This window comes from Lissotriton helveticus, chromosome 4_1 (genome assembly GCF_964261635.1).
Source record: "Lissotriton helveticus chromosome 4_1, aLisHel1.1, whole genome shotgun sequence".
In the NCBI taxonomy this organism is placed as follows: domain Eukaryota; kingdom Metazoa; phylum Chordata; class Amphibia; order Caudata; family Salamandridae; genus Lissotriton; species Lissotriton helveticus.
Window position 1 is genome coordinate 1,507,150,304 of NC_136063.1, and position 15,261 is coordinate 1,507,165,564.

A 15,261-nucleotide genomic window follows, 5' to 3' on the forward strand; every position below is an offset into this window, starting at 1 on the left:
CCCCGCCCTTGTTTCTCCCTCCCTCACACATGATGTTTTCCCTCTGGGTGCCTGCTCTTGCCCTTTTTCATTGAGCTGTTGGTAACTCTTCTGGACTAAGTCTCTATTATCATTTGAACATGTAAATAATTTTGCTGTATTGTAACATTTTGACGCGCCAAGTCTTATGCAATTTGGTAATTGTGTAATTGTACTGTGCATAATCTTTAAAATAAAGGTTTTTTTTCAAATAAAAAAATAAAAAGTATAACTTATGCTCACGCACTGCACTTCTTATGACCTTACATATTTCAACACCCATAACATGGTCAGTAACATCACTCATGACATCACTGATGACATTGTATAAAGCATCCCCTGGCTAGGGGATGTCCCTTAGTGCTCAGCATATGGGCCCAATGGTTCTTTCAATTTTTAATCCACTTGAAAAAGAAAAAATCCACAGTAGAAATGTGGTTAACTCAAATTTTTTATAATACATAGTTCTCAAATCTGATAGAAATCTCAGTTCATAATTCTTTTCACAAGTGACTTATTTGTCATTCCAATGTAAAAAAAAAAAATGTTCCCGATGCATTTCGGGCAGGTACGTGCCCTTCTTCAGGGGACTCATCTGTAGATGAAACCAAGCAAAATGCGCAATTCAGAAACTGAAATGTGATATACATTCACAATACATAAAATCTATAAGCATCATAGTCATGATCATGTCCGTTAATTCATATTCATGCAATACCAAATAAAAACCACCATTTAGACCTATGGTGTCTAACCGTGGAAGCATCCATGAACCTATAGGAACATTTCTAGACAGACATCTTCAACCGTTTGTGACAAACATGAACACCTATATACGTGATACTACAGACTTCATTGAAAAGATCAGCCAATTAAGATTTTAATCCGAAGAGGAAATGTGGTTATGCACAACAGACGTAAGGTTGCTATATACCTCGATACCGCATGACTTGGGCACAGCAACAGTGGAACATGTCTTACTAAGATCTGATATGAATACTGACCTACAAGTCTTCCTGATGGAATTTTTACAGTTCTCACTGTATCAAAGTTACTTCATATGGGATAACAATTGTTTTTTACAACTCTCCAGTACATCGATGGGAAATTGTGCAGCCCCTTCATATGCTAACATCTTTATGCACCACTTTGAAGAGAGTTATATATTGCACAGAACACCTTGGAACATCCACAGAAGAATTTTCTTAAGATACATTGATGACTTGTTTATCATATGGTCTGGAAACAAAGAAGAGCTGCTTGTTTCACTTGAACAACTGAACAATATTGATGAACGTATACCTTCGAGATTCACCAACAAGTAATACATTTTCTCAATGTTCAGCTACAACGTCAAGGGGACCACCTTCAGACTATAATCTTTCAAAAAGAGAATGACAGGAACAGCATCCTACATTTCAACAGTGTTCACCGACCCAATCTCAAATGCAATCTCCCATACTCTCAACTCCTCGAGTTAAGAGAATAGTTTCTGACCCCTCAGAAAGAACCAGACAAGCTCAAGCAATGATGAAAAGATTTGAAAAACGTGGTTATCCCACTCAGATATTGCAAAAAGCACTTGAGAGAAGTAATAACAAAAATCAAGAGGATCTCTTGAAAACTCACACCAAACCACCACAGAATCACATAGTGTTCATCTCGAAATACTCCACGATGAGCTCTCAATACAAAAAAATTATAATGAGACATTGGTCTATTCTGAAAGCAGAACCAGATTTCAACAACATTTACTCACAACCACCTGTGTTTGCCTATACCAGAGGTCCTAACCTCAAAGAAATGTTAAAAAAACCAGATCATAAACAGAATGTTATCTTCTTTAAAGGTTTACAACCATGCCTTAACTGCAGCAATTGCAACAATGTTATCCGTGGAGCAACCATAAATCACCCCATGAAAGGCACACAAATTAAACTCCGAGTGAATGCTTCCTGCAAAACTGTAAACGTCATCTACATAATTAAATGCCCTTGTGGCCTATGTTATGTAGGGAAGAGTCACATTCATTTAAAGAATGCTAAATCAGCACTAGCAGTTCACTTTACAGACAAAAAACACAACATTGCGCAATTAAAGTTTTTTATATTGGAAACTGTGGAAACCAAAGAAGGAATAGATCTAAACAACATACTCTTACAAAGAGAAACTTTTGGATCCGTTTTCTTAACACAATGCATCTTAATGGACTGATTGATAGGATGGAATTATTATGTTACCTGTAATTTAGATTTAATGATTGTCTTTGTTGTTGGCTTATTCTTGCATTTATTTTTTGCTACAAATGTTATATTTTTTGCAACAAATGTTACATTAATGCATATGATATATTAATTCATAGGACATTGACTTATGAACAACTGTCGTTTCTATCTGAGTTATAGAACTAGGTCTTCATCTAGGTATGGCATAGTTCAGTGGTTTGGCATTTGATGATGCTACCCACCAGAGTATACTCGATAACACACCGAGTATCTTAGATTCCTTTACTAGATCATCCACTCCTGCTACCGATGATTGGTACTCAGTAACGGCCCTTAAAAAAATCACACACACGCATGGTTATACACGGTGCAATAATGGCAGAATACTTGCGGGGGAATTACGCCCCCCCAGGACTCATTCTGACAAACACTCCCAGGCTATTTTTACAGGACAAAACGTTCCGGAAGGATTGGTCCCTAATAGCCTGGCGATGCACTAGGGATTGGCTTTTACTAATCATATGCACGGCTAAGAGGATTGCCGATGCCATCCTAATTGAAATACAGGTCATGGAAGCCCAGATTAAGACTACTGTTACAAATATTATTTTCAAAAAGAACTTGGAGGAATCAAATAAGGCTAATAAGGATCTTAACGACTCTATCCTTCAATCTAAAATTGATAAATTTAAAAAGGACTTGGCCAAGTTTAAACATGGGGTGGTATATCCATACACAAGTGATCATTATGTCGCACCTACAGTTAACATCAAAGGGAAACGTTTGGGATCTACATACTCTGGCAGTAGCTCTGATGGCAATTCTAGTGACTCGGATTCTAGTGATCAGAATCAATACCAACATAGGGGTAGAGGGAGGCGAGCATCGAGGAGAGGATACAATGCCCCCCCCCCTTTCCAACAGTGTTGGCCACCTGCCCCTTGGGCTTTTCCCCCGACTCATTTTCAAGCACCTAACCCTTGGCAAACCTATCAGCCCAAATTTTCCCACCTGTCTTTTTTAGGGGCAGGCCAAGGCAGATTTCGTGGGCGACGTCGGAACCCACAGAACCCTCAGGCACCAACACAGGTGCATTGGAATCTACCACAGACCATTCCCAATCAGATTGGTACCCGCTCCAAAACCAACCAGGGGCAGAACCAGGGACAGACGTGAGGGGGGTAGTTAAACAAGACTTGATAGTCAACTTGAGCTCTAAAATACTCACACCGAGGAAGTATCTGTCCTCAATAGAGGCCTTGGGTTTGTTACCACTAATAAGGGTGATGTTTTACTGTACATCGGGAGCTCAATTTTTCCGGAAGGTGCGGCTGCACCAATTCTTCAAGGATAAGACACTTCCTGATAACCAAACTGACAACACTAATACAGGCCTCAAGAATAGGTCTACTTTCAATCCACCATTGCACTCAGTACCCCCACAGGTCCTGGCCTTTGAAAGAGCTGTGCTTCAGGAAGTAAAAGTTCTATGTACTGAAAACAAAACACATTCATACAGTAACATCTCCACGAAGAAGTTGAAGGCTCTTACAGCACTTACTAATGATCAGTCTATTATTATCAAGCCGGCTGACAAAGGCGGTGCCACAGTCCTTATGGACACTGAGATGTACCGGGCAGAGTGTGCCCGCCAGTTGAGTGACAGGAAATGTTATCGCCCGCTAAAGGAGGTTCCTACACCCAGAGTGAGTGCAATCATAAAAGACTCAGTGGAGGAAGCATTGACAGAGGGATGGATTACAAGTCAGGAATCGACCTATCTACAGACTACCCATCCTGTCATGCCCTATTTTTATATCCTTCCAAAGATACACAAAGTCCAGAGGCCTCCACCAGGGAGACCGATAATATCGGGGATTGGTTCATGTCTGGAACCATTATCCACCTTTGTAGATTTTGTTGTACGATCAATTGTACAAAGGATGCCGACCTATCTACAAGATACCAAAGATGTATTAAGACTCCTCCCTACAGTGGATTTTAACCCTGATCTCGACATCCTAGTATCCCTAGATGTCGAATCTTTGTACACTTCGATCCCTCAGGATGAGACATTGGAGACCATCTCTGATATCCTGCAGCATACTGAATTGGACTTCACTTCTGAGCTGACGTGCAGTGAGTGCAGCTCCCTTCGCCTTTCATCTTCCTGTTTGCTGAACCTACGCCTCGCGGCCCCCGCTCCGCGGGAGCCGCTCGCAGGCCAGGTACTTTGGCAGTCTTTTGTTGTTGGACCCCCCCGAGTGCATAGGAGCACCAACGCGGCTTTGTTGAGCCGACATCTGCACCCTAAGGCGTGAGGCGGGACTGCGAGGACCAGCGTGCAGCGCGGCGCTGATCGGCCGCAGCTGGTCCTCTTCCCGCCCCTCCACCCGTCAAAATCATCGCGGCGAGTGAGCCGCCTGGGATTCACTTCTGAGCTGACGTGCAGTGAGTGCAGCTCCCTTCGCCTTTCATCTTCCTGTTTGCTGAACCTACGCCTCGCGGCCCCCGCTCCGCGGGTGCCGCTCGCAGGCCAGGTACTTTGGCAGTCTTTTGTTGTTGGACCCCCCGAGTGCATAGGAGCACCAACGCGGCTTTGTTGAGCCGACATCTGCACCCTAAGGCGTGAGGCGGGACTGCGAGGACCAGCGTGCAGCGCGGCGCTGATCGGCCGCAGCTGGTCCTCTTCCCGCCCCTCCACCCGTCAAAATCATCGCGGCGAGTGAGCCGCCTGGGATTCACTTCTGAGCTGACGTGCAGTGAGTGCAGCTCCCTTCGCCTTTCATCTTCCTGTTTGCTGAACCTACGCCTCGCGGCCCCCGCTCCGCGGGTGCCGCTCGCAGGCCAGGTACTTTAGCAGTCTTTTGTTGTTGGACCCCCCCGAGTGCATAGGAGCACCAACGCGGCTTTGTTGAGCCGACATCTGCACCCTAAGGCGTGAGGCGGGACTGCGAGGACCAGCGTGCAGCGCGGCGCTGATCGGCCGCAGCTGGTCCTCTTCCCGCCCCTCCACCCGTCAAAATCATCGCGGCGAGTGAGCCGCCTGGGATTCACTTCTGAGCTGACGTGCAGTGAGTGCAGCTCCCTTCGCCTTTCATCTTCCTGTTTGCTGAACCTACGCCTCGCGGCCCCCGCTCCGCGGGAGCCGCTCGCAGGCCAGGTACTTTGGCAGTCTTTTGTTGTTGGACCCCCCCGAGTGCATAGGAGCACCAACGCGGCTTTGTTGAGCCGACATCTGCACCCTAAGGCGTGAGGCGGGACTGCGAGGACCAGCGTGCAGCGCGGCGCTGATCGGCCACAGCTGGTCCTCTTCCCGCCCCTCCACCCGTCAAAATCATCGCGGCGAGTGAGCCGCCTGGGATTCACTTCTGAGCTGACGTGCAGTGAGTGCAGCTCCCTTCGCCTTTCATCTTCCTGTTTGCTGAACCTACGCCTCGCGGCCCCCGCTCCGCGGGTGCCGCTCGCAGGCCAGGTACTTTGGCAGTCTTTTGTTGTTGGACCCCCCCGAGTGCATAGGAGCACCAACGCGGCTTTGTTGAGCCGACATCTGCACCCTAAGGCGTGAGGCGGGACTGCGAGGACCAGCGTGCAGCGCGGCGCTGATCGGCCGCAGCTGGTCCTCTTCCCGCCCCTTCACCTGACCTTCCCATATATTCTGCGGCAGCAACGCGCACGCGGGACGCGCGCGGGGCTAAGGCCGGGGCGAAGACCGGGCAAAGAGCGGGCCGTTTAAGGCCGTTCAAGGACGGCAGAGGACGGCCCTGGCCCTGATTCCCTGTCCATCTTTCCTCAAGCATTTGACAAAGTAGGCGGAACTGTGTTTTTAATCCCACATTTTTACACAGGAGGCCGCCTTCCAGCAACACTACTATCTTCTACTGCCTTTGCGCTACAGATGTCAGCCATGCGCAACAGAACTAGAAGTTGCACAAAGAAAGCCACGGCGGTGGCACAGGTGACTGGTCCCATAGATCTTTTCATATCACGGGTGAACGAAACCATCGACAAAAGTATTGTATTATTGGAAAAAAGAGTATCCTTGGACCTCGCGAACGCCAAGCATTCGTCCTTGGGTTCTCTTGCAAATGTTAAATCACCCTCCCAGCAGTTATTGAATAATTGTTCTTTACCCTCATCTCTGTCTACTAACGGCGTATTTTCTGTACCGAATGCTGTTGATTTATCAGTTGCCCAATCCGACTCGGACCCGTCTTTTGTCGATCTGGAGGCTACCCCAGACCTAGAAGACTGTCAGTCATCTAGCAAAGCGGTTTCGAGTCTAGATGGGCTAGCTGATGTGGAAACAACTCCTGTACCTATAGATATTGGGGGAAGGGATATTATCCGTCTAAAGGTTACGTCCAAGAATAAGAACAAGGAAATACCTAAAGTCACAGTTAGGAATCACAATTTGATATCACCTACCCCGCAATTGGCATCAGGTATTCCCTGCTGGGTTCAAAATATGGTAACAGATCTTAAATTGGACCTTGAGGCCACAATAGCAGCACAAATTAAGCCTCTAATTTCCAAACTTGACAGACTAACGTCTTTAGTGCACTCGAAATGGCCTAATAGGACGAACGGGCCAGGGCCCGTTCAGTCACAAGGGATCAAAGAAGCAGCCCCCAAATGCTTATCTTGTGTCCAGCTACCTAATGATGTATTAAATATTGTACAGGCAACCATAGTCTCCGGGAATCCCGCTACATTACATTTGTCCCAACCGGGGAATAACTCGGCCCAATCCTCAGTTTTACCCATTCCGAAGGCGGTGGGTTCTACCTTGGCTTATCAACACTCTGTTGATGGTAATAAAACCACCACCCCACAAGTAAAAGATGCTGTAGGAAAGTCTATCAACCCCTCAGTTCCTCCACCTACAAATAAGACTGAAGGTTTTAAGCCAAAACAGGCCCGCTTTAAGTCAATCAGCTTGCCACCAGAAGTTTCCCCTTTTGTGGTCGTGTTGACAGCAGTTCCTCCTTTGAAGGAGGGAGTAAAGGAAAGCTTTGCTGAGCTAAGAAATAAATGCGCCCAGTGGCTCCACATACATAAACCTCTACCTAGTAATATGAATGGTGAAATTCTTACTGTGCGTAGAGGGGATTGGGTAGGCAGAAGTAAGAAAACAATAGTAGGGGATGTAATTACAGTCAATTTCAGGGATACAGGGGCAGCTAGTTACATATGTAACACACCCAATAGTGGTCCTGCTACTCAAATCAATCCACTGCCTTTGTCTTATTTTTTCCCCATGCCATCAAGACCAAATCTCCCTTGTCCTACTTTCCCAAATAATAAAGGATCTGTGTATCCCCCGCAACATACCATCAAACCTTGGCAGCAACCACCACACTTTCCATCCTTTTTACCACGTCATGTTAGTCTTCAGCAGCAACCATCACATCCCTCTTTTTTTCCTCCACACCATGTCAGTCCTCAGTGGCAACAACCTCCCCCATTATCCACCGCCTTTATATCAGTTTGCTCACCAGTGGCAGCAACCTTTTCAGCCTCTACAACCTGCTAAACCTCAGTGGCAACAAACATGGCAGGACATGCCTCCTTCCCTTGATTCCTCGTGCTCACCATTTGCCCATCCCAACAGATATGGTGTGTTAGACGAGGTAGATTGACTTAGCTCTAACAAAGCTTCAGATCCAAACATCTCTACGTCCAAAAAAGATGTGGAGAGTGCTTTTTTAGCCATACCTTTTCCTACACCTTCTGAATTCCCAATAGTGACATCAATAACACCATTTTCGCATATATCAAATAGGGATAGCCCTGATGCATGTATATCTATCGCTACCATGGGACTAGGCTTAGATTCCAACCCCCAGGAAGATAGTCTTACTCCACCACGTGTAATACAGCCGGAGTCGACTACTCCTGGCGATACTGGTAAGCCAGCGGGACTTTCCTTTATCTCCTGGAATATTGCTGGTCTTGCCAGTAAATTAGGTTCACCCTTCTGGACCAGGTTTATTGGGGAGGGATTAGATTTAATCCTTCTACAGGAAACGTGGTGCTTGGACCTTGTTAATATCGAAGGGTACACATCTTATTGCCTTAAAGCTACTAAATCTAGCTCGGGTAGGGCCAAGGGGGGACTTTTGACGCTTTTGTCTAATAAGCTGTGCAATTGTATAGTCAAAAGTAGTACGACAATCGGGACCCACAGCCAAGTTATAAGGGTGGAGTGCGGTAAGAGTATTGACCTAGTTGTAGTAAATTTCTACAACAATATTTTTGATGCCACCAGAGGAGATATTCTACCACCTCTGGAAAAGGAAATCGTCAAGGCCTTGGGTATTTCGAAAAGAAAGGCTGAGGTTGTTTGGGCAGGGGATTTTAATTTACAGCCCTGCCAATTATCCAATGGGAATACTTGTGGCTCCGAAGTGGCTGTGAACAGTTTTTGGGGGGGCTCGGGAGTGAGGGAGGATTTTCTTCACTTCCAACACTGCAGTTATGGTTCTATATTAAACAACATGCTAGCCACTCTTGATTTGACCCTGTTAAACTGTAATATAAATAATCAGGCAATAACATGCCCTACATTTACAGGTAGAGACGCAGGATCATTTATAGATCATATTCTTTTATCTAGCTGTGGTGACTTTACTGACTTGTACGTAAATGAAGAAAGTCTCAGTGACCACAATAGTATTCGTGTCACCCTTCTAGGGCATGGTACCTCAACAGTTTCAGGTGGGAAATGCTCTACTGACCTAGTACCCATTAGACCGAAGGGTCTAAGGATTAGATGGACTGGTATTAATTCTAAGGCCAAGCAGAAGGAGGTTCTTACTAGCTGTAAGAACCAAATTAGTTCCTGTCTAGATAACGAATGTGACCCCGGTTGTTTATTATCCCACTTTGTTTCCATTAATAGTATTATTGATGGTATTTTTACTAAGGCCCCGACATCCAACAGTGGCCTGAAGCAGGGGTGGTTTGACAAGCCTTGTATAGTCGCCCTTCGAGAACTTAAGAACGTTCTAGGTATCAAACCACGTGTCAAGGAGGATATAAAATACCTCAGGTGTAGATATAAAATGGCAATCAATAATAGGAAAAGGGTATTACAGACTGAGGCGTGGGATAAGTTGAAAGAAGCAGCCGAGACCAAAAACTGCAAACTTTATTGGGAAACCATTAATAGTCCTTTTCTCAATAAAGAAGCCGCTCCAGAATTAACATCATATGTGGCATGCAGCGACTGGGTCAGTCACTTTTCCAGAATTTTTAATCCAGAAGGGCTAACCTTTGAGTCACTGCCTCCTGAGTCTACCCCTTGGCTACCCCTTCCGTTGGGAATAACATTAGAAGAAAGCCATGAAGGAATTTCTAACAGTAAAGGAGGCAAAGCCCCTGGCCCTGATGGAGTCCCGCTGGATTTATACAAAGATGAACCAGATTTGTGGGCTCCCATCCTGGTGAGGATATTCAATTGTGCGGCAGAAACTAATTTCCCTTCTACCTGGGGTCAATCAGTTATTATCCCCCTACATAAGAAAGGTAACAAATCAGAGGCTTCCAATTATCGGCCAATTTCTTTGCTGGACGCCTCTGTAAAGGTAATGAGTAGGATTTTGCTCAATAGGTTAGAAAATTGGGCAATAGATTCAAATATTTTAACTAGAGTCCAATATGGCTTCCGAAAAGGTTTGGGTACACTGGATCAATGTGTAAATTTGGACCTTTTAATCAACAAATATACTGTGGCTAAAAATGGCAACCTCTTTTTATGTTTTGCTGATTTGAGCAGCGCTTTTGATTTGGTTAACCATGCTATTCTATGGGAGGTTTTGCTTGAAGCAGGAGCACCAAGGGAAATCGTTCACTTCTTAGCCAGACTTTATGAAAAACTCTCCTGTAAGGTCCGCTATGGCACCTTAGGCGAATGCACCCCTTTTTTTAAAGTCTCACGGGGCATACGCCAGGGATGTGTTTTGGCTCCCCTTTTATTTTCCCTCTTCATTAATGGTGTTGACCGTTCTTTGGTTGACATCCCAGCAGACGCTCCCTTGATTGGAGGAAAACCCGTCCCGCTATTACTTTATGCGGATGACGCTGTTCTTTTATCACGTACACAGATTGGCCTCCAGCGTTTAATTGATAGTTTTATGCAGTTTATCCAAATTAGGAGGCTTCGAGTGAATAAATCCAAGACGTATGTTATGTCATGTGGTCAGGCAGCAAAACAGTCAAAGCATACCTTTTTTCTAGACAAAGATAAATTGACACATGTTAAATCCTTTTGCTATTTGGGAATTACATACAACAACAGTGGGACGTGGACCTCCAAATTTGATGCCATCAGATTAAAAATGCTGCGGTCCACTAGCAGCATTTTCCGATTCGCTTCCAAACTTGGCTCAAGAAGCATTCGAGACATGATGAATATATATAATGTTCGTTGTGTCTCTTCTGCTCTGTATGGGGCATGTGTATGGGGCCATAGCGTGGGCACATCCTTACAAAGGGACGAAAACAACTTTTTAAGGAGGTTGCTATGTGTCCCCCCTTCTGCCTCTGTCCAACTGATTCACGAAGAGGTTGGGGTCGAGTTTATTTCTGACTTAGCAGCAGTCCAGCCACTTTTATTGTGGCGTTCTATTTGGGCTAAGCCAGAGACTCGATTCACTCAAGATATTATTCTTGACTGTATAGGTTTGGACCGCTCCTTACGCATACAGTGGCTAAAATACATTCACCGTTGGTATCTTCTTCTTTTTAATATCGATGTGTTTCTTGAGCCAGAAGAGGTTGTTTCTATTCCCAAAAAAGAAATTAAGACAACGTTTCTAAATTTTCAAAAGGCAGAGCGAGAAAAAATTTATGGTAACTTAACCACCGTGAAATTTTACAAGGACCTGAATTTAACCTCGGGGTTCCAACCTTACCTTGTATATGTGACTCGTTCTTCTCATCAATATGTATTAACACGTGTCAGATTGGGTATCGTTCATCATCTGGTTGCATTCCCAAAACCGAAAGCCAGATCAGAGTCACTCTGTCCCTGTGACAGTACTTCTCGCCAGAGTTGTTGCCATTTTCTACTTTTTTGTAAATTTTATCATTCATTTAGGATAAAATACCTTAAACCGATTTTTATAAAGTATAACATTCGTACCACCAAAACTGCATTGATACTTTTATCCTCACTGGAGAATGAGGATACATGTTTCTTTTTGGCCACCTACATTTTGAAGTGTACAGCTGCCAGGAAAAGTATCATATTGTAAAACCTTTTATACTTACCTGTCTGTACCCATGTTATACAGCTGCCAGGAATTCTATCATGCTGCTATTATCTTTTACATTCCTGTCTGTATATGTATGTTTCCAAGTTTTATACTAATCTTTGTAGTTAAGGTATTATTTTTCTTGTTGATATCCACAGTATGTAATGTATGGTCTCCCCTTCCTTTTATTTTTAAATCATTTTTATGCTAATTTTACAAAGTTCAGAATCATATTATCATAATTACTTTTATTGATATGTACAGCTGCCAGGAAATTGTTTATCAAGCATTATATCGACTTCCTGTCTGTACACTCATGAATGTTTTGTATTATCGTAACAGTTTGTTGATTTTAAAAGGAAAGAATAACTTTTTTTTTTTTTTTTTTTTTTTAACTGTTGCACACTAGCCTTTTTGCACATTTTCCTACTCCTTTTCTTACTTGCGTCCAAGTGGTGATTTAATATTTTAAATTATGTATCTTATTATGCTTGTATGATTTGTATGTACAAATCGAATAAAAGCTTTTGAACGAACGACTCTATCACCCCTGTGAATTTCATTATGACCCTGGCCTATTTGGCCATGAAAGAGAACTTTTTTCAGTTTGAGGATACTTATTACCTTCAGGTGTCCGGCACGAGCCTGGGCAGTGTCTATGCGCCGAGCCTGGCAAATTTATATGTACACAAGTTTGAAGAAACTGTTGTCCTTACCACCACTAATCCCTTCCAAAAGTCAATTAGACTTTGGAAGAGCTATATAGATGACATCTTTGTAGTGTGGCGAGGGGATGAAAATTCAGTTAGATCCTTCCACACTTGGCTTAACACACAGAATAATTATCTCAGATTCACTCTAGAATTGAGTAGGTCCTTTCTGGATCTTTCAATCTTTGTGACTCCGATGGGCCTGGCTAGTGAACTATACCGCAAACCCATGGCGTGTAACTCCCTACTGAGATTTGATAGCCAGCACCCAAGAGCCCTTAGGGAAAATCTGCCTTTTGGCCAGTTTTTGTGACTGAGGCGCAATTGCTCTACCCTAGACTCCTACAAATGTCACTCTGATAACTTGTCAAAACAACTGAGTGACAAAATGTATCCTCGACGATTGGTGAAAAGAGCTTGTAAGAGGGCTTCAAACAATCATAAGGAAGCTTTGCTTGAGCCCAAAGTAGAGAAACCACCTTTGGGGCGCATGACATGTGTGAATACCTTCAGCACTCTGAGTAATGGCTTACAGAAATGTATTCGTAAGAATTGGCGCTTTCTTAATACCAAGAAAGAACAAATTCCCATGCCTCTGTTCGCTTTTAAGAGAGGGAGCAATCTACGTGATGCCTTGGTACATACCAGACCGCTTTCCAAACCTAGTGTGACCAACACCCTCTGGGATCTGCCTCCTGTTCAAGGGCATTTCCTTGCGGAAATTGTTCCATGTGTCCACAAACAAAGCAGTCCAAAATGGTGGACATTGGCACACACAAACCATGGATGCAGACACACTTTTCCAACTGCAACAGTGATCCTTTAGTGTGTTTAATTGAATGTCCCTGTGGTGAACGCTATGTTGGAATGACAACTAGGAAGGTACGCCAGCGGATGCTGGAGCATAAGAGTACCTTCCGTTGCGGTAAAACCAATACTAAGCTCACCAGACACTTTGCAGAAATTAATCACAAACCAGAAGATTTTTTCTGGACTGTTCTGGATAAACCTCTTATACCACCCCATGTGAAAGATAAGACCAAGTTCCTTTTTCTTAAAGAGCAAAGGTGGGTGTTTAAACTTAAAAGTGACACACAGGGTTTAAATGACGATATCCCCTGGACCATGCTTTAAATGATTTGACTTCTGCGCTGCGTACATTTAGTGCATGAAATTACAATTTTAGAGGACTACACGGCCCTTACTTTTGTCCCTCTAGATGTTATGTGGTTTGGATTTTATCTGATGGCGATAATATGCTTTCTGAAACCACTCTTGAAACTGAATATGAGTGCATTTTTGCACACTGTACACATTAGCTTTCTTAAAAGCGGTTACTTTCTCGATCTATTAGAACTTTAACCGCATTATACATGTGTATAAACCTATTGGTCCTTTGTGAGGTTTGTAAAACAAACGACACTTATTTACCCCAGTTACAACATTAGAGGCGTATTTGGCCAGTATGTGCTGTCACTTTTGACAATATCATGCTCATTCGTTTGATTTGCAGCGATATGAAGATATGAATGTCATTCTGAAGACGAATATATTTTATATGTGTCCATCCTTGACCTCAATACAACATCGGGTATGAAGCAGATAGGCTGTCATTTAATAAAGTTTACCGCGTTCAACAGCACGGTAATAAACTACTCGCACCAAACGGCTTGCGTCATTCTGTAGTTTTTGCAAGCGATTGGACACAGTGACTGACGTCATGTACCACGTTTTTCCGGCCAGCGGGACTCTAAGGGCGCCGCTCAGCGAGGACACGCCACCTCCCCCAGCCTCAGCAGACCTGCCTGAGGTACCGATGGAGAGGTAAGCGGGGTAACCCCCTCTCCCCATCCTTGTTTGTATTGCGTGCGTGGCAGGGTGATTTAATGGTATCCTCACCTTTGGAGTCATCCTATATTCGATCTAGAAATACGGGGGTCGTTTATTAGTAAGCAAATGTGGCCATCGAGTTATACCAATGGGGGGGCACCAGAGCACATTAGACCTCTGGTACACGCTGGGATATGGTCATTTCTTCCAGTGTGGCCTGAGTCATAGCTGCATTATAGGACTGGCACCATTACTTTCCAAGCGTCCATTTGCTCAAAGCTATCTGTTAAGGTGAAATGAGCCATGTGTAGCTTCTCTGATGGGAGTTGTGCATTTTTTGATGATCAGCACGCTGCGAATGCTCTGAAGGGGTTCCTAGCCTTTGTTACTCACAGGAGCTTTCTCAATAGAATAAGATATCAATTTGGAGTTTTTAATGGCATGTTATCAACTACAGCACAGCCAGGTATATCAATAGCATCGATGATGTTCTATGTGTACATTGAATTATATGGTTGTTTTCTGTGGGCTGTTCTTTTTTGTTCTTAGGGCGGTGCCTCCCTAGACCTGAGTCTGAGCCAGGTGAGGTGAGGCCTGATACCACACACGGGATAGGTGAGTTGATTATCACTTCTATTTTAACCTTTTGTAACTACAGAGCTTGCAGTCAGATACAGTCTGTTTGGCTATACTTAGAGCATTGACTATTGGCATGCTGCTTTTATCCCCACAGGTTTGAATAACCATCTGTCCTGTGTAGAGGTATTGTATAAGCTCACAACCAGCGGTATTGTGATAATTTTATGTTTTTTGTTTTATGCACTTTTGTCTCCTGTTGGTCAAATTGCACTAAATGCAGTAGCTTCTACTTAAAGGTCCTGAAGAAAGCCGGGGTCCTGAGCCCCAGCACAGCTGAAACTAGTAGACCACTACACCCTGCAGATTTGTTTATTGCCGATATACTGTTTTTAATAAGCTCATCAGCAATCACTAATAAAGTTTTCTGGTATGCTGCTGAATCTTTTTTAACATCACCTTCACTTAGTGTTTATTCCTGCACTGCATTAACTGATTGATTTGGTCAATTGCTTTTCCACTGGTCTCTCCTTACGCCCAGTCCACCAGTTTTTGGCTTGTTTCCAGAAGAACTGAGGTGACAGGGGCACTCTGGGAGTTCCAAATGATGACACTGACCACGTTGGGCAGTTGATGGAAATC